Source organism: Anticarsia gemmatalis, chromosome 5 (genome assembly GCF_050436995.1).
Source record: "Anticarsia gemmatalis isolate Benzon Research Colony breed Stoneville strain chromosome 5, ilAntGemm2 primary, whole genome shotgun sequence".
Taxonomy (NCBI): Eukaryota; Metazoa; Arthropoda; class Insecta; order Lepidoptera; family Erebidae; genus Anticarsia; species Anticarsia gemmatalis.
This window is the reverse complement of record NC_134749.1, coordinates 11,011,761-11,036,578: the sequence shown is the minus strand read 5'-3', so window position 1 is coordinate 11,036,578 and position 24,818 is coordinate 11,011,761. Positions and strand designations below refer to the sequence as shown.

The following is a 24,818-nucleotide window of genomic DNA, read 5'->3' as shown; positions in this document are numbered from 1 at the left end:
CTATAACCACTATCTCATTACGGGAGGACACCCTTGCCCAGCAGAGGGACATTAATGGGTTAAATTTATTTATTCATGGATTGTACAATATTTTCTTTTTAGTCAATTGAAAGAGTATCGATAATTATTATAATGAGTCACTCATCAAATATGGTTTTCACCTTAATTTAAATAACATTTAAAGTATTTTAGAGATATATCATTAATTGCTGTTCGTACTTATAGCAAAAAAGTACGAAAAGCAGTTCATATTCGTTGTCATCTCAAGATATTTAACATTAAGATAGACGTAGATGTGCGCGCGTTCTAACCATCGCTCTTAAAAGTTTAAGGAAATGGAACATTTTCGGTCAACCGCAAGAACCGCGAAGATTATAATTTATGATCTGTGTCGCCGTCGATTGATGCGAAAGTACTGAACCCTTTTAAAGTTATTTAACTGTTTATCTTCTTGCTTATGTTTATTTGAAGCTGTTTTATTTTAAAACAACGGTATTTTAGGATGCGGATATCAATAACAACTCATTCTTATTCAATTTTGTTTTAAATTTAAAGTCAAATATTTTTGGTTATTACATGAAAGTAATATTATCTAATAATAAAGTAATATAGAAGAACATATTATCAAGCTTATAGATTTCGAAAATAATGGCATAGAGTATAGTAATACGTAATAATAGGTAGATAATTAGAGACTCTTGATTTTTAAGAAGAACTTAATTTAACTTTTTAAAACTGACGTCCCAAAAAAGAGTTTCTGTAGACAAGACAAGATTCTTTATTAAAGTGGATGGATTTAAACACTTAAAAGTTAAAATAATCGTCCAACCGAAACATTTTTATTCAGGTAGTAGCCTGCCTTAATTCGGCTTTTTAAAAAGAGACATCAACCACTAAGAAACCAAGCGCAACCTGTAATCAACCTATCAAATATTGAACCGGTAAATTCACGTTGTAAATATGCAACCTCATCACAGCAGTAGCCAGTAGTGGCCGGTGTTGCCAGTGTATCAGTGTTGCCACCGTTATAGGCAAGGAATGCACTGCGACCGTTATCTCACTCCGAGGTTGATTCACTTCCCTGATTGTTGGGAGATCAACTTATTACTATTTAAGATAAAACTATAAATAGATATAAAATTATCTGTTTTTGTTGTTTTGGCAGGTTTCTTAGTTCCCAATGAAGATTTACACGTGCCCTGTTCTTTTATTATTAATTATGGAATTGATCAATTTATGCTGTTAACTTAAAAAACATAGGTATTTTAAAGTTAATTTTCTTTTGTTTATTTCGTATTAAAGTTGGATCAAATTTTTATAGGATTTCGACATTGGGATAACTTATGGATAGCTTATCAGACGAAACTTCTATATGGGCCAGGGGTTCCCAACCTTTTCTTAGTCCGGGACCACTTTTATATTATTTTTGTTAGCAGGGACCACTATGTTAGTATATTAAAGACAAAGTGTATTAATCATCCTGAAAATTTTCAATTTTAGAGTCATTCGCGGACCACACTTTGACTTCCGCAGACCACTGGTTGGGAACCACTGATCTAGGCGATAAGTAATCTGACACGTAGTCCTAAATTGTGAAACTGGCTCTTTGTGTAATGTATAGCTAAGTTATAGTAAATTATAGTATCAATAGCTGCTAATAAATAAAGTGATAGTTGGCAGTAAATTTTATTTGGAAAGGTTTAATTTTATAATACAGGTTATTCAATTATCAAATAATTGTGAAAACATCTCATAATATCTCACGTGATTGTTTCAATCAAAGCGTTCATTTCGCATGTTTAATTATGATTGAGTAACAAAAATGCGAATTTAATAGTTGATTTAAAATCTCACTTTACTGGTTGTGTTATTGTTTTTTGTTAAAAAGTGTGAGATGTGTGATATTTTGTGGTCCTGTATGACAAGATGTATGGGTGTGAATGAGGCAAGGGAAGTTTACAAAGAGTGTATCAAATGGCGCTCTCTGATTTCTGCCTACCCCTGTGGTTCTACTGATAGATTTCATATTTTACCAAACCTTGAAAATCTTACTAACATTTCAGTCACTTGGTAGGTGTTACTCTGTACTTACCACTTAGCAAAACTCTAAAGACATAGTAAACGTAGAAAACATTTTAAGTTTTTAAGGCAAGCAAGTAGGGCGATAAAACTTAATTGTCTCCTTATTCATCAATATTTCTTTCAAAGAAACATTTATATTTATTTTATTAATTTAGCTAGTTTATCATAGAGTCATCATTATCCTCGCGTACGACCTTTCCATCCGACATTGCACGCAGTTAGCATAACAAAACAAATCATCGACTATTTTAGGTGCTGCCGCTTGCATTGACATTGAGTTAGGTCACGTTACTCAATTGCGATAATAATGTATGCTTCCATACATATTAGTGACAGTGCATTACTCATTTAATTGTACATGGAAGGATAATGGATGCTAAAATTCGTATGTACTCGTTGTAATTTAATAATTTTGTTGAAGAAGCTTGTTTATTACTCTTTTTTAACCCCCGACGCAAAAAGAGGGGTGTTATAAGTTTGACGTGTCTGTCTGTCTGTGTGTCTGTCTGTGGCATCATAACTCACGAACGGATGCAGTGATTTCAATTTAGTTTTTTTTCGTATTAAAGGTAGGGAATGCAATCCCGACTCGAGATCGTCAACTCGAGATCCCTCGCGATCAGAAATATCAATCCCGCGGGATCCCGAGATTTTCGGGATCCCGTCTAGTTAGTAAAAATAATACAATTCGAACGGCTTGTTTAATGTAATATGTGTGTGATAGTGTGGTGAATGCAATAAATTATTATTTGAAAGAAAATAAAAGCCTTTATTTTTCAATATTACTAACAACGTAACATAATTAACAGGTGTAATAACATGTACATAATCAAAAAAGTAGGTGTAGCTCCAGGAGATCAAAATAAAAAGTAATCACATGGCATTTTGAAAGTAGCCTCTTAAAATACAAAGTGTATCAATAGTACGAGCTTCTAATCGGCATCTTAAGTCTATTGCAATGTAGCCAGCTGCTGAAAATGCCCTCTCCGACAATCCCGAACGGGATCTCGTCATATTATGCTTCGGGATTGATCCCGAAAAAATACACGGGATCTCGCGAGATCGGGATCCCGCGAGATCGGGATTGCATTCACTAATTAAAGGTGACCTATTAATTAACCGATCTCCCAATGTTGGGCAATAGAGACCTTCGCCCAATAATGGGACAAAATATTCCATCGGCTTTTGTCATTAGCTGTTTCACGGCAATACTCCAATTAGTTGTCCAAGTCATCGCACCAATGCCTGCCTATTACTAAATGTTTTTAAATCTGTGGTGTTGTTTTATCATAGCCTTGCTTTGTCATTTATAAATACAAATGCGTTGAATGTTGATCTAATTGACTTTATTCGAAGATTTATGGAAACCTAATTTTAAATCAATTCGAACAAATTTGGAACATATTTCCGCGTGGCCTTCTAAAAATAACAAATAGGTTTTCATTAAATTTAGATTAAGAACGTTAGTTTATGATTTAAAGCCGATATATTTCATAGAGATCACATTTTAGGAAGTTTAGTTCCGTAAAATGTCAAGGTTTTTAGTTAATATTTCGCTTGAATTATAACCGAGACGAAAGCTCGCGAGGCAATAAAACGGCTGTGTTATTTAATATAATTACTTCTGCGCTACGAGAAATCGTAATCGAGATTTCGTAAACCATAAAGATTAGAAGTTTATTGTCGGTATTCTCGGTTTAAATAATGAACGCGGATCACGTTGTCTCTGCGGTATGGCGGCAGCGTAAAGCTGTAACGAGGTTGAGCTCGGTGATTTCACCTTAACGTCTATTCGTATTCCGTTTAATTGGAATCTCGCCGATCGTTCCGGACGCTTTCTTCGGTCGCATCAAGGTTATTTGCTCTCACCTGCACGTGCTGCGGTAAGCTCAGCTGTTCTTGTGTCTTGTGTGCATCACTTTATCTGATGGAGCGCGCTATGTCCCCATTTCTAGTTTTGAACAGCGTAGTGCAGGGAATTGCTCTAATGTTGCTTACTTTGCCTGAATATTTTATGACCTGCATTTCTTATTTTTTTTTTAAAGTGCGACTATTCATATCTTATTGTGTCTGTTTTAGGATTGTAATAAAATGATTAATACGATTTACTTTTTCTTTTTATAAATATTTTAATAGCTATTTTAACATTTAAACTGATTAATTGGAGTGTTCATTTTTATGAATATTCATGACGCGGCTCGCTCTGATTTATATTTTTCATTAAATTTTAATGGGAAAATACGAAACAGAAGTCAATATGCGACTTGATAGATAGTTGTCAGTATTATCGTGATTTAAAATGTTAAAAAGAGAAAGGTTACATTCACCAATAAGCAAAACTAATGTCATTGGCACAAAATTATGAGAAATCCTTAATTTTAAAACTGGTTTGTGGAATGGCGCTTTGCGATTAAACCATAAAATCTATGATCAGTTTAAATGCCAATTATAATTGGTGTCTTTGATAGTTCTTACGCAAAAACACGTAAAGTTAATCATATAATATTTGTGTGAGGCTGTTCAAGGATTATGCGTTCTAAAGTAATAAAACCGAGATGTCATCTAGTGCCGATTTAGATATCTTTTTATAATTCTACCTTCTTTTGCAGTTTATACTACAAAATGTAAATTCGTACATATGGGTACATAGAAGAACATATGTAAAACTTTCTTTTAATATAAATAAAATTATATCCGCATATTGTATCAAATTACAGTACAAAGAAGCAAAACGGTGTCATGAAATATTAGTCATACTTACTCGTATATTTCAGGCCTGAAACAATTTACACATTAAGAAAAGTATTACAATTATACATAGAGAAGTAAAGAGTGATGTTTGACCACTACTTAATATCTTTAAAATGCGAATCAGATCAGACTATATCAAACAGGCAACTGTCAGCTGTTACTGCGGGTTACTGATACTCTAAAATCAATTTTATTTTTATGCCGCCAGCCGTTAACCTGACATAGAAGGCTTTATACTAAGTTGTTAAACTATAATGCCGAACATCTCAATATTTTTATTACTTAGCCTTTGTCTCAAACTATGTGGGGACGGCTTCCAGTCTCACCGGATGCAGCTGAATACCAGTGTTTTACATGGAGCGACTGCCTATCTGACCTCCACAACCCAGTACCTGGGTTATGGTTATACCCTTCGGTAGGACTGGTTGTCAGACTTTCAAGCTTCTGACTACTATTAACGACTGTCAAAGATCTTCGAAAATGACACCCGGGAATTTAACGTGCCTTCCGAAACACGGACTTACTTTACTTCCAGCCGAGAATCAATGACTAAGACTCAAGTCTAATTGAACAATAGCCATCACTGCTGACCCTGGGCCGAGTCAAGCGTAAAGGTTATTTACACGAACTATTAGACACAGATTTAAGTATAACCGGACATTTAATTACTACTTACAATTAAGTACACCATTCATTTGAAAACTTTGAAAAGATAGTTCATTATTAATAGAGAAAGACGGTTGAATGAACCTAGCACCTGTTACAGGAATCTACAAAGTGTAATGCGGTTTCATCAGCGTTATCTAACTCTATACTAATATTATAAAGCTGAAGACTTTGTTTGTTAGAACGCGCTAATCTCAGGAACTACTGGTTCGAATAGAAAAATTATTTTACTGTTGAATAGCCTATTTATTGAGGAGGGCTTTAGGCTAGATAACATCACGCTCCGACCATTAAGTGGAGAAGCAATGACAAATGTTACAAAAACGGGGAAAATACTTCTTCCCTTGTCAGGTTCAGCTGTTCTGATGTGAAAGAAGGACGTGGTCTGTCCTTGTTTTAAATTTACACTTTCATCATAATATTAGTTATCGATTCTCACTATCTCGAATCCAAGAAAAAAGGATTATATTACAAAACATTTATGTACGGTGGAGCATTGAACATCCATGAATCCATTCGCTTTTTACATTGATACAAATAGTGAATCCACAAAGAAAAGAGTACAATTCTCTTTAACGGTATAGATCGACCGTTTCATGGCAAATCTTGGACGGTAGTTTGCAAAACGGGACATTAAAGAGAAATGATACTAGGAAACTATAATTGTTCAAGTTCAGTGAGCAATAACACATAGTTTTAGTAGCATATGGAGTGCGACGGTATTTGTAACAATTTGAAATTGTAAAGGTTGGTCTATACTAGAGGACCCGAGCATGAACGGAGCGCAAGCCGAGCGCTTTTTTGAGTAATTTGGACAATTTTCAAACAAGCTTCTTTGTCTTGTCTTTATCCCTTAACGATTAGCTTCTTCTTACATATCTAAAGTAACCAATAAAGCCATTGACTTTTATTTGACATTTGTGTTATAAAGACAAATCTGTTTCTTCATATAACCATCAGTAAATTCTTGAAGAAACAAATTTGAGTGTCATTTTTATTTTAGCCCTAAACTTTGGCTGTTACTTTTGATATAGAAACTGGCTGTTAGTTCGGCATGTTTTCTTTCTCAAAAAAATGCTGTCAAAACATTTGGCTGTTGTTTTTACAAACGGCCGTCTACCAGACGTTAACTTTCTTTGAGAACGAGCCTCGATCGAGCGCGCTTGTAACACAAATTCGTGCTCGGTTAATGCTCGGTCTCTTTATGTAGTCCCACCTTAACAGTTCGTAACTGTCAAGCGACTACCGGTGGTGTATAACGTATAAGTCAGATTAAATGCACGTATGTTTACAATTTCATGCATATTCAAGCGTGTTCTGTGCTTGGCATAGATACTAATGACACCTCGCGGCATGAAGTGCGGTTAGATGACACATGCAAACTGGTGGACGACTGTTACGTTATTTCACATATTATTACTTGCTTTTCATCGGTACTTCGTTTTAGATTTTCATTTGGTGTGTTGTAGTACTTGTAGTCTAGGTTTTAATGTATCTGCCGACGAAATTTTGACGAATTCTCTTAATAGATTTTGCGGCAAAATGTAACTACCAATTATAAATCGATCCATTCTCTACATTTGCGTTGATATGTATAAATTAATCAGCAGTAAGTCATTGCCCGCATACATCTATTTCAGAAGACAAGCTTATATTTGACTCCGGACTAACTCTATTTTAAAATTCATCAAAATCGGTTCAGCGGTTTAACTGCAGCGTAGCAGACGGACTTTATGCATTTATAATACGACTAGCGGTCCGCCTCAGCTTCGTCTGGTTTAAACATTTATTTTACAAAAAACCTTAACAACTTTTACACATAAACCTAGCTCTTGAATCACTCTATCTATAAAAAAATATCGTAGCAGCATGCATACATAGAAACAGACGGGGGAAGCGTTGCCTTATACTATGTAGTGATGAGTAAGAAAGAAATAAGTACGGATGAGTACACGTACAATCACAGTATCAAATAAATCACCTCATTACCATACTATGTAGGTAGCAGGTGATACATTTAACCGTAATTGTAAACAATCATTCCCAACGTCCACACCAACACTGTGAGAAAAATTGAAACATAACATTCCACTCAACACTGCAAGTAATTACATTTTACAGCTAACTCGCTAAGATTAGAGCACAAGTGGGCTAATCAAAGCAATTGGACGGCGAAATGACGGCATTGCAGCTAACATTCGACCGTTACCGTAACATAACGGGTGCTTTAACCTTTCCATAGTTCCCACTGACGCGAATTCGTGTTTCTGACAGAATAACTTATAAACTAGAGCATAATTTTACTGTCTCCGAGGCGCAGTGGTTTAAGTCACCGATACTATGGCATCGGGAGGGTAAAGTTTTGATTGCCACATGGAATTATATGTGCGATCCACCAATAATTGTTTCGGATCTGGTTGTACTTTGTGTCCGTTGTTTGTATGTTTGTCAAAGTCCCGCGACACGAGAGCAATACTTAGCACGGGAGATGTCTTTAAAAACAATTTTTCGTATAAAAATTCTTATGATCTACTTACTGATACTTCTTCATAGAGTTTTTTGTTGTCTATGGCCTTTGTATTTTTTTGTTAAATAGGTTTTATTGGCTGCTTGACAAGTTTATGATGTTATCTCAATGCTGTTTATTATAATAATGATACTTTGGAATCCGGATAAATGTATTTGAATCGTTTTTATGATTAAAACTGGTAATTTACTTGCTAATAAGCCGAACCTATACGAATTAATTAAACAAACATCATTTAAGAATAGTTTTCATTCACTCTCAACCCGCAATTGGCCAGTGAGGAGGACTCAAAGCCCAACCTCTCCCTCACTACGGGAGGAGATCCTTGCCCAGCAGTAGGACATTAATAGGTAAAATATAAATTTATTTTATTTACAAGCTGTGAGCACTAGACACTCTGTTCTCACGAAACATTCATCTCGTATTACTGCAGTTTAGAAGTTAAATCCCAAAAATAAAAAGTAAACTTTCATTGAATCTCGGGTCTTTAACTATGTCTATGCAAAATTTCATCAAAATCTATTCAATGGTTTAGCCCTGAAATCTGACCGACAGATTTTTATAAGCACTTTGTCTGTTTTTCTAAGCATGGATGGTATGGCAGTGCAGATGAGTAGATTTTCACAAGCTATTCTTAGCGAATACATAACTTTTCTTTATAAAATCTGTAGATAAATAAAGAAATTAATCCAGCACATTAATAAAATTCAATAATGTCTACAAATTAACACATGTTTGAACGTTTTTTCCATGCAATACAACTGTCACAGCGACACACTACAATGGCCGGGACTAATAACGTTGATTACAAAACTCTATTACAGAATAGACGTAATTATTATGTACAAAAAAGGAATAATTGGCTCCCTTTATCTGTTATATCGCTTTTTAAATAATGTTATTAAAGATATTATGAATGTTTTAACCTAATTTTAGGTTTATGACGCTTCATATTTCTGCCGTTAAGTGAAGCGATTTGTGTTGTGGTAGAGTTGTTAATGTTTTTCTTTCTTTAATATTTCCGTTTCGATGTTTTTGATCTGGCAATATTTTGGGAAAACTATAACCATATTAATAAATTAAAATTTTCGGGTTTAGGTTACTATTTTGACAACCTATTTCCCTAAAATCTATCTCTAATAATACTCTGTATCTAATAATCTCTAATCTAACAATATTGTAAAATATGAAAGTGTTATTTTATTTGTCGTTCCCTCCTATACGATACGCCTTAAGCAATTTGGGTAAAGTTCTGAATGGGGCTAGGCTATAAGATTACGTCCGTATATAAAAATCTGCAGTTCGGGATAAAAACTTATATTATGAATATATATTTTGAATATAAAACAACCACGTGAAAAACTCCTTGAAAACTTAAATAATACTGACACTGACATAGCATCATAAATCTTTCTCTTCATATAATTATGTTCTATACGAAAGTTACGACATAAATGTTCGAATAAGGCCGATGCTACCACAATTTCTCTCATACATCACCGCACAATGCGTAACAATTACTAGTATAACATCTTAACACTAATCGAGCCGATCTACAGGGGCCTGACTGATTGTCTTGACAATAAACAATTGGAAAAAAATATAACATCAACTCTAGTTTTCGTTGTCGTATTTGGTATTCAAAAAAGGTTTTCTAACCTTTATATTGTGCTTACAACAATGTTCTTGTTCTTGTCGTATGGTTAGTGGTCAACTTAGTGTCAAAGTTGTTCAAGCCGCCCGATGGCACAACAATATTATTGCATTGATTTATGCGTACAAATCCCAGTTTGCTAATAGTAATCGTTATAAAAGGTTAATTTTAAATAATTTCATCTGGTCACCTTCTATTCGGTCTGTATGTTAAGGATCTTAGTATTGTTTCTTTCCGAAGTATTTTTGTTAACTTATTTAGTCACTTCGATATTAATATAAATACAATTCTTATTGCCTTTTTGCGCCTAGCCTGATGAAATTTCGAATAGACTGATACACACAATGCCATCATTTTCATCAGGTCCCTAACAATTGCCCCGATAGATCGGAGAACAATCTAGTGTTCAGCTCTTACGCTGCTATCCCACGACATAAAACTATGGCGTTTTTTGCTATAACACCACTAATTGTATTATACCAAGTTTTTACATCATAGCAACCGGATGTGGAATTAATAAACTATGGATTACGCTTTTTAATTTACACTCTGTAGTGTTATGGTTTGATTCTTCTTATCGTATGGTTAGTGGTCGACCTAGTGTCAAAATTGTTCAAGCCGCTCGAAGGCCTTTGACGTGCCTTAACGACTGTTATCTTAATTGGCAACAACCGGGACCATTTACGTGCCCTCCGAAGCACGGAGTCGTCTTGTTCAAACACCACTATCACCCCTCTAAGGAATGATAGTGGCAAGGTTTGCTTAACCCACAGATCGTTTACCGATCGGTGAGCGCAACTGGCTTTGGGCGCCCCCGAAACCAGGGCAATTGGCTATGACCACTGCTCTTCAAAAAAATTCTAATATTTCTGTTCTGACTGTCTTTTTTATTTGCTAAAATTTACACGGCAAGACGTCTATGTATGTTAGTTATTATTAAATATATTCTATAATAAATACATACAATTTGTTGCACTTGACCAGTTTTTATATCCAACCAATTTTGTTTTTACAAAAGCTTGAGGTTACTGAACTCTGCAATGTAGTTTTTAATACCTATTCCACTGTTTTATAAGTAGATGTAATTTCCGTTTTAATTATACAACGTTTTATTATTTTATTACGTTTAACAATTATTTAATTTTACAAAGGAAGTAAGTAATATTGTTATGAAGACTGTAAACCATTTTCCTTACGTAAATATAGACATTATAAAAAAGTGACAGTTGGTTAATGTATAGGTTCTGAACCTTTTATGGACTAAGTACTGCCCCCTTTACAATAACAATTCCAGTGCCGCCTTACATAATAGTTACACCAAATTTATATTCGACTATATATATGCAACTTCATGAAATCGAAACCCTTCCACTCCACTTCATGTAAATCCCGATCCCTCGGGAACTTCGGAATAAAAAGCCTATGTGTTATTCTGGGTTTTCAGCTACCTATATACCAAATTTCATCGACATCGGTTCAGTAGTATTTGCGTGAAAGAGTAACAAACATACATACATATATACATACATACGTACATACATTCTCACAAACTTTCGCATTCATAATATAAGTAGAATTTCTTTCTGGATTCTGCCCGCCACAGGAAGCTCAAATACCAACACGGGGATGTTATCGCCCCGTTAGGAACAAATCTATGGCTTAATGCAACGTATCTCTATCCAAAAATATCTCCTTCTACCTGTTCAAGTGCCTTAATACAAAAATTATGGCTATTACTCTAACAAGAAATAACGGCATCTTATTAAACCCATTGTTCATTTACTCCTACGTTTATACAGATTACAGTCTGATGTACTTATACCCGAAGTAACACCAATTTTAAATAATGATTCATTATTATTGAGGCGCCCATAGCCAGTTACGCTGACTGGTTGGTAAACGATCAGTTAAGCATCCCTAATCGCGGTTATTCTATAGATGGGTGACCGCATAGTGGTATTTGAACTGGGCGCGTCCGGGCACGTACAAATTCCCAGTTGTTGTCAATTACTACGACAGTCGTTAAGCCACGACAATAGCTTTTGGGCGGTTAGAACAACTTTGACACTAGGTTGACTGCTAACCGATAAGAAGAAAAGAAACCTTTTTTTTTTAAAGACAACTCCCGCATTAAGAATTGCTTTTGTGTCGCGGGGACTTTTACAAACATACAAACAACGGACACAAAGCACGACCAGACCCGAAACAATATATGGATTGCCCAAATAATTACTCTGTGTGGGAATCGAACCCACGACCTCCCGCAATGGTGTTGGCGTGGCTAAACCACTGCGCCACGGAGACAGTCAATTATTAGAATACTTAGTATAAAACATCAATGCGTTACATATAACACGTGTGAAAGATTGTATCGTGCAGTGCCATTCTGCCGCCGATTCTTATGCAAATGACGTTCTCATGAGGTTACATACGGTCAAGGTAACCGTGTCATCAATGCACACGCTCTTCTCATTTTTCTAATAGCTAATGGTGCAATTAAACAAATTCTAGCTCATTAAAATGATGGCGAGATGACATAGACATTCTGGCAGAATGGATTGTTGCCTTTGCTTAATAATAAGCCAGTATGATTGTAATATGAGAGGTGTCAATTTTGACAGATGTCAATTTGTTTGAAATTGATTGTTTTTTTTTTATTAGAATACATTGTAATTTTGATGTCTTTTTTAGTTTTTAAACAGCTGAATAATCTCCCTAATATAATTGGCGTTTTGTCTAGTACAAATTTTTAGAGCATTATACTACATAATATACTGGTACTCAGCTGCATTCAGTGAGACTGGAAGCCGTCTCCAACATAGTTGGAAGAAAGGCTAGGCTGATGATAGATGTAGTAAAGCATCATACTTTCTTTAAAAGAAGAATCTGTTGATACGAATGGTACGGTATTAAACTACTAGATCTAAAAAAATATTCATTCGGTGTTATAATATTAAAATGAGGCACATAAGGAAAACGTTACTATATAATTATGTAAATTATTTAAAAGTAAACTACTTATCTTACTTAAGGTTTAAGTAATATAAAATATCGCAATGATCTTATAAGTATTCAGTAATGTTTTATGTGTAAGATATTAAACATTCTCCTTACATAATATTGTCAGAAACAAACTAAAGAGACTTATTTTGATAGAGTTAATACCACTTGCGTTTAAAGTGCAACGTTGCAGAAGACATGATTTTATTGCTAACCTGTCGTAATTTTTATTAAAGCAACATTCCTGTTAAACTTGAAGGAGTTGGCTGAGGAAAATTCATCTTTTATCTGATAAGTTAATGGATTTAATGTTCTCTTTATCATTGGTAGTTCCGTATAATAAGGTGCGCAGCACAGCCTATTGCTAAACCTCGAGTTACTACCAGAAATATTCCAACGAACTTCTAAAACCACACTCTGCTACACAACGACCACTTGATAGACCGATTTTTCCAATACCATCATTACGATTATGGATGCATGTGAGAATATTTGATACGTACTTAAAACAAAAACTATTGGAAGGATTGAAATTCAATTAGGCATACAGAAAATTTATAAAATAGTTTAGATCATTTTTAGGAACCCCTTTCTCCACGAACAAGTCGCAGACAGAACAATTTTTTGTCTAAATTGTATGTTTAATAAAGATATCTGTTGTAACAATCGGGTGTCAGTTAATAACAGGCCACATTATAACAAGGTTTAGAAAGAAACTTCACTCACACGTATAATTTCCACCGCGGCCACTAAGAAGATTAACAATATGAATACGTGTAACCCTTAATAATGTCCGTTGTTATTTAAAATTTTGCATAAAGATCGTTTATTACACAGATTAACCCCAGGAACTCCTACCGATCCTTTACGCGCGATAGGTAAATGTCAAAATTGTTTCCCTAATAAAGATCTGTTGTAACAATCGGTTAGATAATAACAAGCCACATTATAACAGGGTTTAGAAAGAACTGCACTCACACGTATAATTTCCCCGCGGCCGCTAACCACTAATACTCCAATTAAGTTAAAAGCAACAATCGCTCCGCGCATTCATCCGCTACTAATCGACTCGGAGTAAGTGCCGTGATCGGACACAGGGATGCTACACGCAAGGCTACTTAGTCTTTATATTTCCTGTAAAAATCTTTTGTTTGCTAGTTCCTATACAACTTAGCTCCTATTATATTTATAGGTGTATGAAAATACATATGTTTTGGTTGTATTGCAGTCCTATGTAATTGGGGTTATTTTATAGTCATATCGACATGTTGCTCGAACCGTTAATTGGTGTCAAAAAGTTACGGTGATTCGCTTTTATTTTGTTCTTTTCACTCCATAATTTCCCGTGTCTTAAATACTAATTTATAAAAACAATAAATGGAATTGCTTGAGCCGTTCTTGAGTTTTGCGCTTAGCAATACATTTGGCGAATCATCAATGTAATATACATAATGTAGGTAAGTATATAAAATACTACCGGTACTGACTGATGGACAATGCACATTGCACAGCCGTTACTACTGAACGTAGAAAGTTGAAATTTGGTATGAAGATTTCTTAGGAATAGTAGAGGAGCACTAAGAGAGGATTTTTGGAGATTACCAGAAAAGCTTGAAATTTCACGCGGGCAAAGCTAAGCTAGTATTGTTTTTATATAAAAGAAGATAAACAATATGAATACGTGTAACCCTACAATGTCCGTTGTTATTTACAGGCCGTTACAAGTTTGCGTTACTCTTCCACATTCATATTGTTTGCAAAGTATCTGTCCAATTACTTCACAGTTTTCTGCGCTCGTCTGTACGTAAAATGATTTATTTAGAGAAAATTATCAGTAAATCACGGTAAAACACACAATTTGTCATAATATTTCATGTTATTTTGTTTAAAGGTGAAATATCAGTTTTCGTATTTCTCTCTTAATTCTTTCATCGAATTCGATTCTTACTAGTTTTTAAGATCCATTAAAACGAGATGAAGGGATTTTTGGAATAGGAAATAAGGTCCTTATATTTTAAAAAATATCCGACTGTTCCATTTTATCATGGTAGATTTGTTAAATGGGAAATAAACTCTTATCCTAAGAAATAACCAACTGTTAAACTGGAAGACTTAATTTCTTTATTAATTATCTCATTTACTCCCATAACAAATCATACTTAAAGAAAAAAAATACGAATTTAAAACGTAAACGCCTTTAAAATTAACATACTTATTTAACAAAACTAAAAATATTCCGCCGTACTTTGACTTAGTAAGTAACAATTTAGCCAAAAATAACAAAAACAATGAACATTGCACCCTGCAACGTTGCAACAACGTCTATCATTTTAATCTTGACCCACATTAAGCGTATTATTTTAATTATAACCAATGTGCACATTTTTGTTCAATGCGCACACCGCGTGCTCTTTATTGCGAATTATAGCGTAAATAGTTTTATTGTTGCAAAGTTCGCATCGTTTCTGCTTAGTATTCATTTCATGTCAACTTAGTGTTCATTAGCACTGTCAAGTAAAATAGTAAAAAAAAATGTTGTAATTTTTTTTTCATTTCAATGTCTTTGTGCGTTATTTAAAGTAAAATTTTGCGTTGTTATTGAAATAAGTAAAGATGTTTTTAATAAATAATTACTAACAGACTTGATTAATTTGTGTCAGCTATTAGTATTTATTACTAGAATAATAATTTATTGCTCATATTTTCTTTATATATAACTCGTAACTACCACAAATGTTGTACCCGTAAACATAAATAATCTACTTAGACCTACAAGACATTAATACACTTTACTTAACAAAAAACATCATTTCAAAGAATAAAAGCAATTAATTCAACTGGATAATTGATTTGGAATGTTATCACAAAAACATCGGCAAGAAATTGGCGCCAATTCAATTCGGTAACCAATACGAGTTTTTCTTTTGTCAATTTTCGCGCATGCGTACTTGCGGCACTGTCGCGTTTCGTGACTGCATCCCGTTTGTCGCTTCGCTGTATAATTCGACGAAGCGTATTCGTTAGAAGAAATTATCGTCAAATTGTTCACACTTGTATCTCGATGAACAGATAAGTGCTCAGCGGTGGATAAAGTAGGCTGTTTGTTGAATTCCAATGCAGACGTTGATTGAATCTGACGCTCAATCGAGTCTATGAGATTTCTTGTACCTACTCAACAGTTTCGCTGCTACGACTGTGAGAATATATTATTTACTTATATTTTCTAAGATAAACTCTATTTCTTATATTCTTTTTTATTTTCATCTATCCGCCCTGCTCGACTTTGTCCGGGTATAGTTATGGTACGTTAATCCCATTCCCCTGGGATTTTGGATCTCATCGATCCCGCACAAACCGTCCAATGAAATCAAAATAAAAAAGAATTATTCATCTTGGTACAGTTGTTTAAAGTTATGCGCGTACATAAATTTCTATAATTCATTTTATTTTTTTAGATTGCGAAGTATTTTTTACATTACCTGTTTACCACACATAGTTTTGTTTATGGAATTAAAAACGTGAATGCATAAAGAACGCTATTACATGCTTAAATGCTTAAATTACAATAATATAAACAGTTAACCTGCTAAAATAATATAATGTCGAAATATTGATCGTACCGTTGTGTATTGAATTGCAAATCGATATTTTAATATTACTCTCTCAAAGACATGCTAACAAGGCATAATTGTTATTAAAATATGTATCATAAAATTTGAGTATTATTCCAAACTACCTATTACAAAAATAAACTAATTCTCTAATTTCATCATTCTAATCGAAACGCTCACTCGATTGACATTGATCGACTAAATCTACAATCGATTAATCGACTAAATGCTCAACATGATATGAACAAATGATTTGTCTTCGCAGGTTCAATGACTGATCATTTATTATGGTTACAACATTTCAATAAGCTTTTCTTTTGCAATAAGGTTGTTCATAATAAAAACCGGATAAGACTTGCTCAATGAAACTAGTTATATTTATGTAATATTTATTCTATCAATCAACATACGTCTTAACAATTGATTAGTCTTTTGGCAGGCTGTACGTAGTACAAGCTGTTTAGTGACGAAATTTATTCTGACTCATTTGTCTATTGCAAAGCTGAATCACTGGGTTATATCCTGTCGGCTTCTAATTCCTTAGACTTGAGATCATTATTTATTTCTAGATTTATCAGTTTACGATACTATTCCACTTAAGCCGAAGAAATATTGTGCATAAAGGTAAGTTGTGCGTACTTTGAACAATAGACTTGTTCAGTGAAAATTATGGGTTTAAGTCATCAAAATAGTAACCGTTGAAATAGATTATAACTAAACTATTACATACATAATATAAAACAAACTCGCTTTCTACTGTCTCTCCCTATGTTCACTTATCGATTTTGATGCGATTTTTTTAATAGGTAGAGTGATTAAAGGAAAAGGGGTTTTGTAAAATAACATAAAACTTTTTTTGGCTGGCTACTATTAACTGTTAAAAAATATTTATACTTGGGCAAGATAACCACTAATACACGGTAATCATGTCGCATAAATATCGAATTCTTATTACCAATTTCACATAGCCTGCAGTCACAATTTGCGACAGCAGCCATAAACACATAATTGGAAACCCTTAGCGATTGGCCACGGAATTTAGCCCAACTACCTAACATTCCTTAGGAAGTGGACTAGATCAATTCAGCTAGGGCATGAAATCAAAGCCACCGTGGTGAACTGTAATTTGCTCCGGCTCGCGTTGATAATTCAACCTCATTATTGCATGTCTTACGTGCCTATCTCTTATAAAACTTTTGTACTTTATAGGAGCTGATGTATCTCAGTTGATAACTATTCGAAAGCCACTATGCAGTTCATTGTTTCTTCTGGCTGTAATGTACCGAATAGTGGCCATAAATTTAACGTACACTAGTTGTCAACTGGGATATGTAAGATAAGGTGCTATCTTGTATCTCAGTTGACAACTCAACAACAACAGTTGACAGCATACTGACTTTCAAAGAGATAAATATATTTTTATTTAACTATTTGAAAGTCACTATGCTGTACATTGTTTTCTCCCTTAGGTTATAGTGATTAACACGTTGCGTATTAGCAGTAGTGGACTGAATAATGACCATCAATTTGACGTACACTAGTTGTCGACTGAGATACGTGATAACCCCGCAGTTTCCTTGTTGACGTCTTATTTTCGTTGCATGTAACTTTCTAATTATAAAATAAGTGAAAACGTCATGTACGTAATAAGTTGGATTTACAATACGTCGTAATGTTATGAGATATAATTTTCTAAATGACTAGCTGTTACGCCGTTGTCTCGTTTGAAAGAGTACAACTTAATTAAAAGTAAAAATGATTACTTATTAGACTATTCTTTTATATTTTCGAGTCGATTCGATAAATTCAGATTTATGATATAACTTACAAAGAAGTTAGTATAACATATATTATACATTATTGAAATACCATAATATTGTGTATTAATAAAATACGAGCATTATGTATTTGATATATATATTGACAGACAATGCCAAATCGTTATCTCATTAATATAAGGCATCTGGCATCTACCATAGAGTAGAAGGAGTTTAGGTTCACCACATTTCTCCCCTCCTAACCTCTTAGCTGTTCTGAATATAAGATGCAGTCAACACCTGGTTGAGGTGTCGGCGCCAGACATCGCCGTTGTCGGTGCGGATCTCATAATGAAGTCGGCCTAGACGTCTTGTGAATTTGTGATAGTACCAAACTTTTTTTCACACCTATTAGTCTAAGACTTGCGGCTGGCGTCGGTCAATGACACGTCAAAAAATAACCAATCGTTAAAATCATAACTTAATCGAATTAAACGTGCTGACGTACAGAAACCTTTATAACAAGTACAATAATTACCAAACGCAGTAGAAACGTGGAATCACGTAGGAATTTCACCGAAATGTCGCTTTCTTTGTCACAAAGAAAGTACCGAGCACAATGGTACTATACTCTTTAAAATATAGCTTGATTAAAATGACAGTTCTAAGCAAAACAGAGAACACAACTTTGTAGTGACGTCTAACGAGTATTACAAATTGAAACACGAAAAATCTGTCTTGTCTAGCATTATAACTATTTTTTAAATACAGATCCTCAATAAGAAATCAGAATAATTCAATACAATCAGCCTTTAAACTAAAAATCTGTACTATTTTCTTTAGTCTTAAAAATAAACCTAATAATTTTCAACCTCTCTACAAGGCTACGTCATGTTGCAAAAATTTTAGTGAGGAGACACAATAGATAAAATAAATCAACTGATTAATCGTTAATCGCGAAGTACACTTTGATACTATTCGTGACCAAGAATTAATAATTAATCTCCAAGACTGTTCCAACGATTCTGATGATAGCGATGAGGATGATACTGATTTAGGATGCGCACCATTAACTGAATAAATTAATTTTATTTAACTTTTTTCATTGTTTTATTTAATTGATCCTAATTAATACTAAACTAGGAGAGGTCTGCGTGCGGTGTTAAAAGTAGGGCTGGTCGTCCTATACGAATTTGCTTAAACAATAAGATTCACAACAACAATTCGTAAAAAGCTAATTCAAAAATAATTGAATCGAATATAATTATTTTAGATTCGATTTTTTCGCTATCGATTTTGATCAATACTTCTACAACCCTAGTCAAAACAGTTTGACATCTGTCATTCTAATCAAGCTATATTTTAAAGACTATAGTAACATGAACTAAAACCTTATGACACAATCTTTGAAGGGCCTTTTCATAGGTTTTTTTACAAGACGACACGATACCGGTCGTGTAATAGTCGAGTTATTATTTCAACAGTTTCAAAATAGTGTAATTAGTTTAGTCGATTTTTTATCTTAGGAATCGATTAAAAGTCGATTCTGTTACAGTACTCCTATGGGTTATTAGTAAGTCCTACCTGTTATGTAATACTATTTAATATTATATTGTGTTGGAAGGTGTATTTGTTAAATAATAGCAATATCGTGTCGAAGTCGTATTGTGCTCGCATAAACAAAAGGCCCTGTGATGTAAGGTCGGTAAGGAAATTAGTTCCACATCGGGATGCGTAGAATTACACGTAAAGAATCGTATGCGTGACCGTTACGAATGTATGGCTGCTTTCACGAAAATGCGTGGTTTTCCTTTTTTAAGTACTAACCTCGTTTTTGTCTTTGTTCCAGAAATAACTGATTTGATACGGGGTAACGCTGCTTCGCGATTTCTTTGAAAAGTAAGTGTACTATTAAAGTTGTTATTATTTTGATTACACACATCCCAATCCTTTTTCATTCCGATATGTGGGTAAGTATCTTTTGTTCATTAACGCAATACCCATATCACCGATATGTGATGAAATCCATGCTCTCTAGAAATTCTAATAGAAAATATCGGCTTGGCAATATTACAATATTTATTTTTAATGCATCGTTTCATTTTACAACATTATAGTCGCCACAAATCAAAGCAAGTCTTCATTAAAACGGTTAATGATATAAATGAATACCCATAAAATTCATAATTGATCATAAAATATATAGTTACTAGCAATCGTTTGTGTTTCGCACGAAGTTTTCGCTTTCCTGTAACAATTAAGTGATTTACACATAGCTAAGTAACTATTAAGTATTTAACACATCTCACGAGAAGTGCGATAATCGACTAATCACTGAATCGATTCATTAAGCACACATCGATTATCAATCGATTCGTTCACGCGTAAACATGATCGTTAGGAAGTGAGTTAGCGATAAAAGGCTTTCTGTTTGGTTTCAGGAAATGTATATTTACATATGCATGCGTATTATCTTAGTTACGTGGTTCACAAGTACGTTTCCTAATGTGGCAATTCATTGGGTAATTGATCTAACATACTTTGTTAAAGCTTGATTGTAAATATTGTTTAAGTTTCTGTTTTAAATATCTAAAATTCATTTTTAAAGTATGTTCCCAAGAGTGTTTAGTCTCCATAAGTTTGTACATAATACTTATGTATTCTGTACTATCCCGTCAGAAATTATGTAAGTACTCAAAATATCGTATTACAATACACTATTTATTTTATATTTACGTATATAGATTTACGAAAAAAGTTGTGAGCAGTCTGCTTAAATTCCTTAGTTCTTCTTCCATAGAAATATTTCGAAAAATTCACACGATATACTTCAACCGTTTCCTAATTGAATTAACGATGTTGTATCAAACTTTCATATGAATGCTGAACTCTGCTAGCGCAGTGTTTAATGTGTGATCGATCAAGCACTTTCTCAAGACATTTACATGTCTATCTGATACAGAAAGTTTCTTGCCAACACTTTAGCATTGAGATAAGGATGTTTATTGAATAAAGAAAGCTTGAAAATGCAGCTTGTATTTTTGTCAAGTCATTTGTACGAACACTAAGCTATTTTTTAATGCTTAAGACTCCTTTGCGTCTGTGCTGGTCTTAATCCACGTAAAGGTTTCTTATTTCAAATTAGCCCGACTTTGTTTGGGTATGAATAGCACAATTTTATCCCAGTGATCCCATTTCCGCGGGAAAAAAATTACAAATATATTTCGATGATCAATTTTTATTTATAAAGAACCAAGCAAGAAATATTAGTAATATTCACTTAGTTTGTGTTTCTACTCCGTTTATACGTTAAAATGTATGCCAAAATTTGTTGGCTTCCCCTCAACTCACTCACGAAGATTTACGATTACGACCCTTTTTTTTTAAATTCCACTTTGATTTACATTTAAAAGACACCGGATTAAGAATGAATTCTGTCTCAAAATCTAGGCTAAAACCTAATCTGTATTCAAGACGACTAACCTGACACATGATCCGCGTTTCCCCAAACCAAAGCTTAAATCTTTAAAACTATGCCAAACAACTCTCACTTTTCGTACAATATTGCAGTTTTTAAAACCAGCTTACTTTTACAAGTTGTGTGAAATATGGCTTTACGTAATCGGTCGTGACCTCTTCTTTTTAATACCTTTAACCCTTACTGCGTCTCGTATTAGAAAACAATAGTTGACATGTTTTAGTTAACTAATGATTGATAAACTTTTTACCATATTTGAAGAAATATCACGCTGTATTTTGGGAATATTACTCTTGACATTTGAAGCAAGAGTGTCATTAATTTACTTAAATTTTGGGACTTAAGAATCTCTACTTCTTCATCATTATGGTAAGTGGTCAACCTAGTGTCAAAGTGGTTGAAGCCGCCCGAAGGCCTTTAATGATCTTCAAAGACTGTTATTGTAGTAGACAACAAACAGGCCCGTCTTTTAACGTGCTTAGATTTGCTGAACCCACAAATCTTTTACTGACCGATGAGCGCAATCAAATTAAGAGCAATTCTTGTAAGAACCATTTACTGTTCAGAATCGTAGTCAATACGGTGCGAAATCGATCCATATTCCGCATACACATTATTTTGCCATATGTCAAGCGTATACCACAATCATATGACCAAAATAACGAGAGTACCATAAAACAGGAACGGAGTTATATTTGGCAACACAGTTGAGAAAAACTTGCTGACCCAGAGCAGCATACCAATTTGGAGCCTGTTCAAGCCTGCCGCAAAAACGTTCCGTCAATGAAACGAGATTGGGCAACATTCTGACATTTCTTCTTAATTATAGTTCTTAATAAAAGCGGTTGTAAAAAATAATAACAAAGTGTTATTGTTTATAATTGTTTTCTTATGTTTTGATTGTGATTTTTAAACCTGTTTTGACTATTTCCCGAGATAAAACGATGCATATGAAATCTAAAAGATTAAATGAATATCAGTGAGATAGATCGAAATATAGTTCGCTAAAACGACTTACCAATTTTTCAAAGCATTTGGAATATTATGCAATTTCGATATTGAAATTTCACCACATACAAATGTATGCTACTTGCAAATTGCAAATTACACGAAACTGTAAAAATGTATAGTACGACAACACAAATATCTGCAAGATGAAGAATTTCAAAATGTCGTTTGACGTCAGGATAATAATATGCCATCAAAAACATTCTGTAAAAACCTCAAGTCTCGCCGTAAAAAGTTGTGAGATCTATATAATACCAAGTCGATTAATCTATTTAGTCTCTACTTAAAGGACCTTCTGTCTTAAGTTTTTACGTATGTTATTATCATGCCAATTTTAAAAAAATACCTTTAAAACAAATAGACCGACCTGGCCATCGCATGATTTGATTATTAGTATGTATCACACTATATCACACTACACAGCACGGCAAGAAGTTAATGCTCCTGAAATGTTAATAATGGCGAATTTGTGTTTTCTTGCGATGACCAAGTCGATCTATTAGTTTTAAAGGTATTTTTTTAAAATTGGCATGATAATAACATACGTAAAAACTTAAGACAGAAGGTCCTTTAAGTAGAGACTAAATAGATTAATCGACTTGGTATTATATAGATCTCACAACTTTTTACGGCGAGACTTGAGGTTTTTACAGAATGTTTTTGATGGCATCTCACTTCTTTTTGTGGAGCGAACATAAGTCCAATTTGTATGGAAAGACGTTTTTTTTTCATAATTCAACATATTTTCTTATGGGAATGTTGTTCAGTTTCATGGGCTAAACACCCTTACCCACCCTTTACCCCCTCCCGTTATGCCTCATATAGTAGGTACCTATTTACACCTATTTATTTTATTTTCTACAGTAATAATAATTCATTAACTGCAAATGTAACCTTGTAATCTTATACATTTATATGGGATTACAAAGTTATTGTTGCAGTTGGTGTATTTAGAAAACTGGACCGAAATTAGAAAATATTAAATTTTTCCCATGATTAAGACACTAAACCCTATTTGTATTCTAAATTTTAAGCTTCTAAGTCTGCTAGAAGTACCTTAGACTTTTGATGATCGGTGAGTCAGTGAGTCAGTGAGTCAGTGAATCAGTGAGTGACAAAATTCAAAATTTTAACAAGTTGTCATTCTTAAACTACTGGTTCAAATTGACTGAAATTTTAAATATACCGTGTTTATACAATGACTGATTAGTTGCTGAAAATCCAGGCTTCTTGTTTTATCCACAACGAAATTATAGGGGTGTCAAAAATAGCCCGAATTGCTTCGAGAAAAGGATGTTACGGCCGTGCCGCTTTTTTTTGCTCGACTTGCGGGGGCACTTCCGTGCCCCCAGATATTATGATGATTTAATTACTTAATGCAAAAAATATGTATTTGTGTCATCGATATACTTTCTTGAGTGGCAATGAAAGTGTCTAGTCGCTGTGAATTGATTATAATCTAAATAATTTAAATAAATAATAGGTATTTTGAAAAATATGTCTGTCTTCAACATTCTTTGAATATTTTTATTATTATTTATGTTGTCTAGAATCTAGACAAAACATAATTTATGTTAATTTAATTAAGTATATTGATAGTCATTCATAGAGTTATAGACTTTCTTCGCATTTTATAGACTTAAATACTCTTTGACCTTTCACCATTATAAAACCAATATAATATTTATTATTATGACTATTAAAAACCTACTTTTGATGGTACACTTTTTAAGAAAGATTTTACACTCATCAATGGAGAAATTGATGTCTGTCGAATTGTTTTCCTTCTGGCTTTTATTCTCAACCACTTTAAGCAATCATACCATTACTAAAACTGTGACAAAATATATAAAAAAACATTAAACTAGAATACTCATTAATTTTACACAGGAAAATCACTTATTTTCTAATAAATTTTTAAGTAATTCTTGAAATAAGTTTAGGCATCCGTTACAAAATACACTCGCAATGTTTTGGTCACAGTCCGCTAAATATGTCATAATTGAAACAATCAAAATTCTGTGTCCGTGTAAGTAGGTGGGGTTTGTTCATACATTCCTAGGACCACACGCGCAGTAAGAAATGAAGTAATCTCGTTAATCGGTAATTAAGCCTTGAAATGTGCGAAATGCTTCGTTACCTAACCGTAGATTAAGTTGCCGTTAGTTCGCGTGACAAACTCTTGTATTGAGAGGATTTCCGATAGATCGCTAGTTTTTGTTGCTCGCTTGTTATTTATTGAACTTGGAAATTCTCTATTATACTCCAAAGAAAGCGGACGTGT

The 24,818-nt window shown here is 33.8% G+C and overlaps 1 protein-coding gene across 1 annotated transcript in view; it reads left to right on the top strand.

Annotated features, from left to right (window-relative positions):
* Positions 1-24,818, top strand: part of LOC142973172 (broad substrate specificity ATP-binding cassette transporter ABCG2) — a 72,911-nt gene that overhangs the window by 18,637 nt on the left and 29,456 nt on the right. Inside the window, exon 2 of the mRNA XM_076114776.1 lies at positions 19,898-19,947. The gene's annotated coding sequence lies outside the window, so the exon portion shown is untranslated. The remainder of the gene's footprint in view (positions 1-19,897; positions 19,948-24,818) is intronic.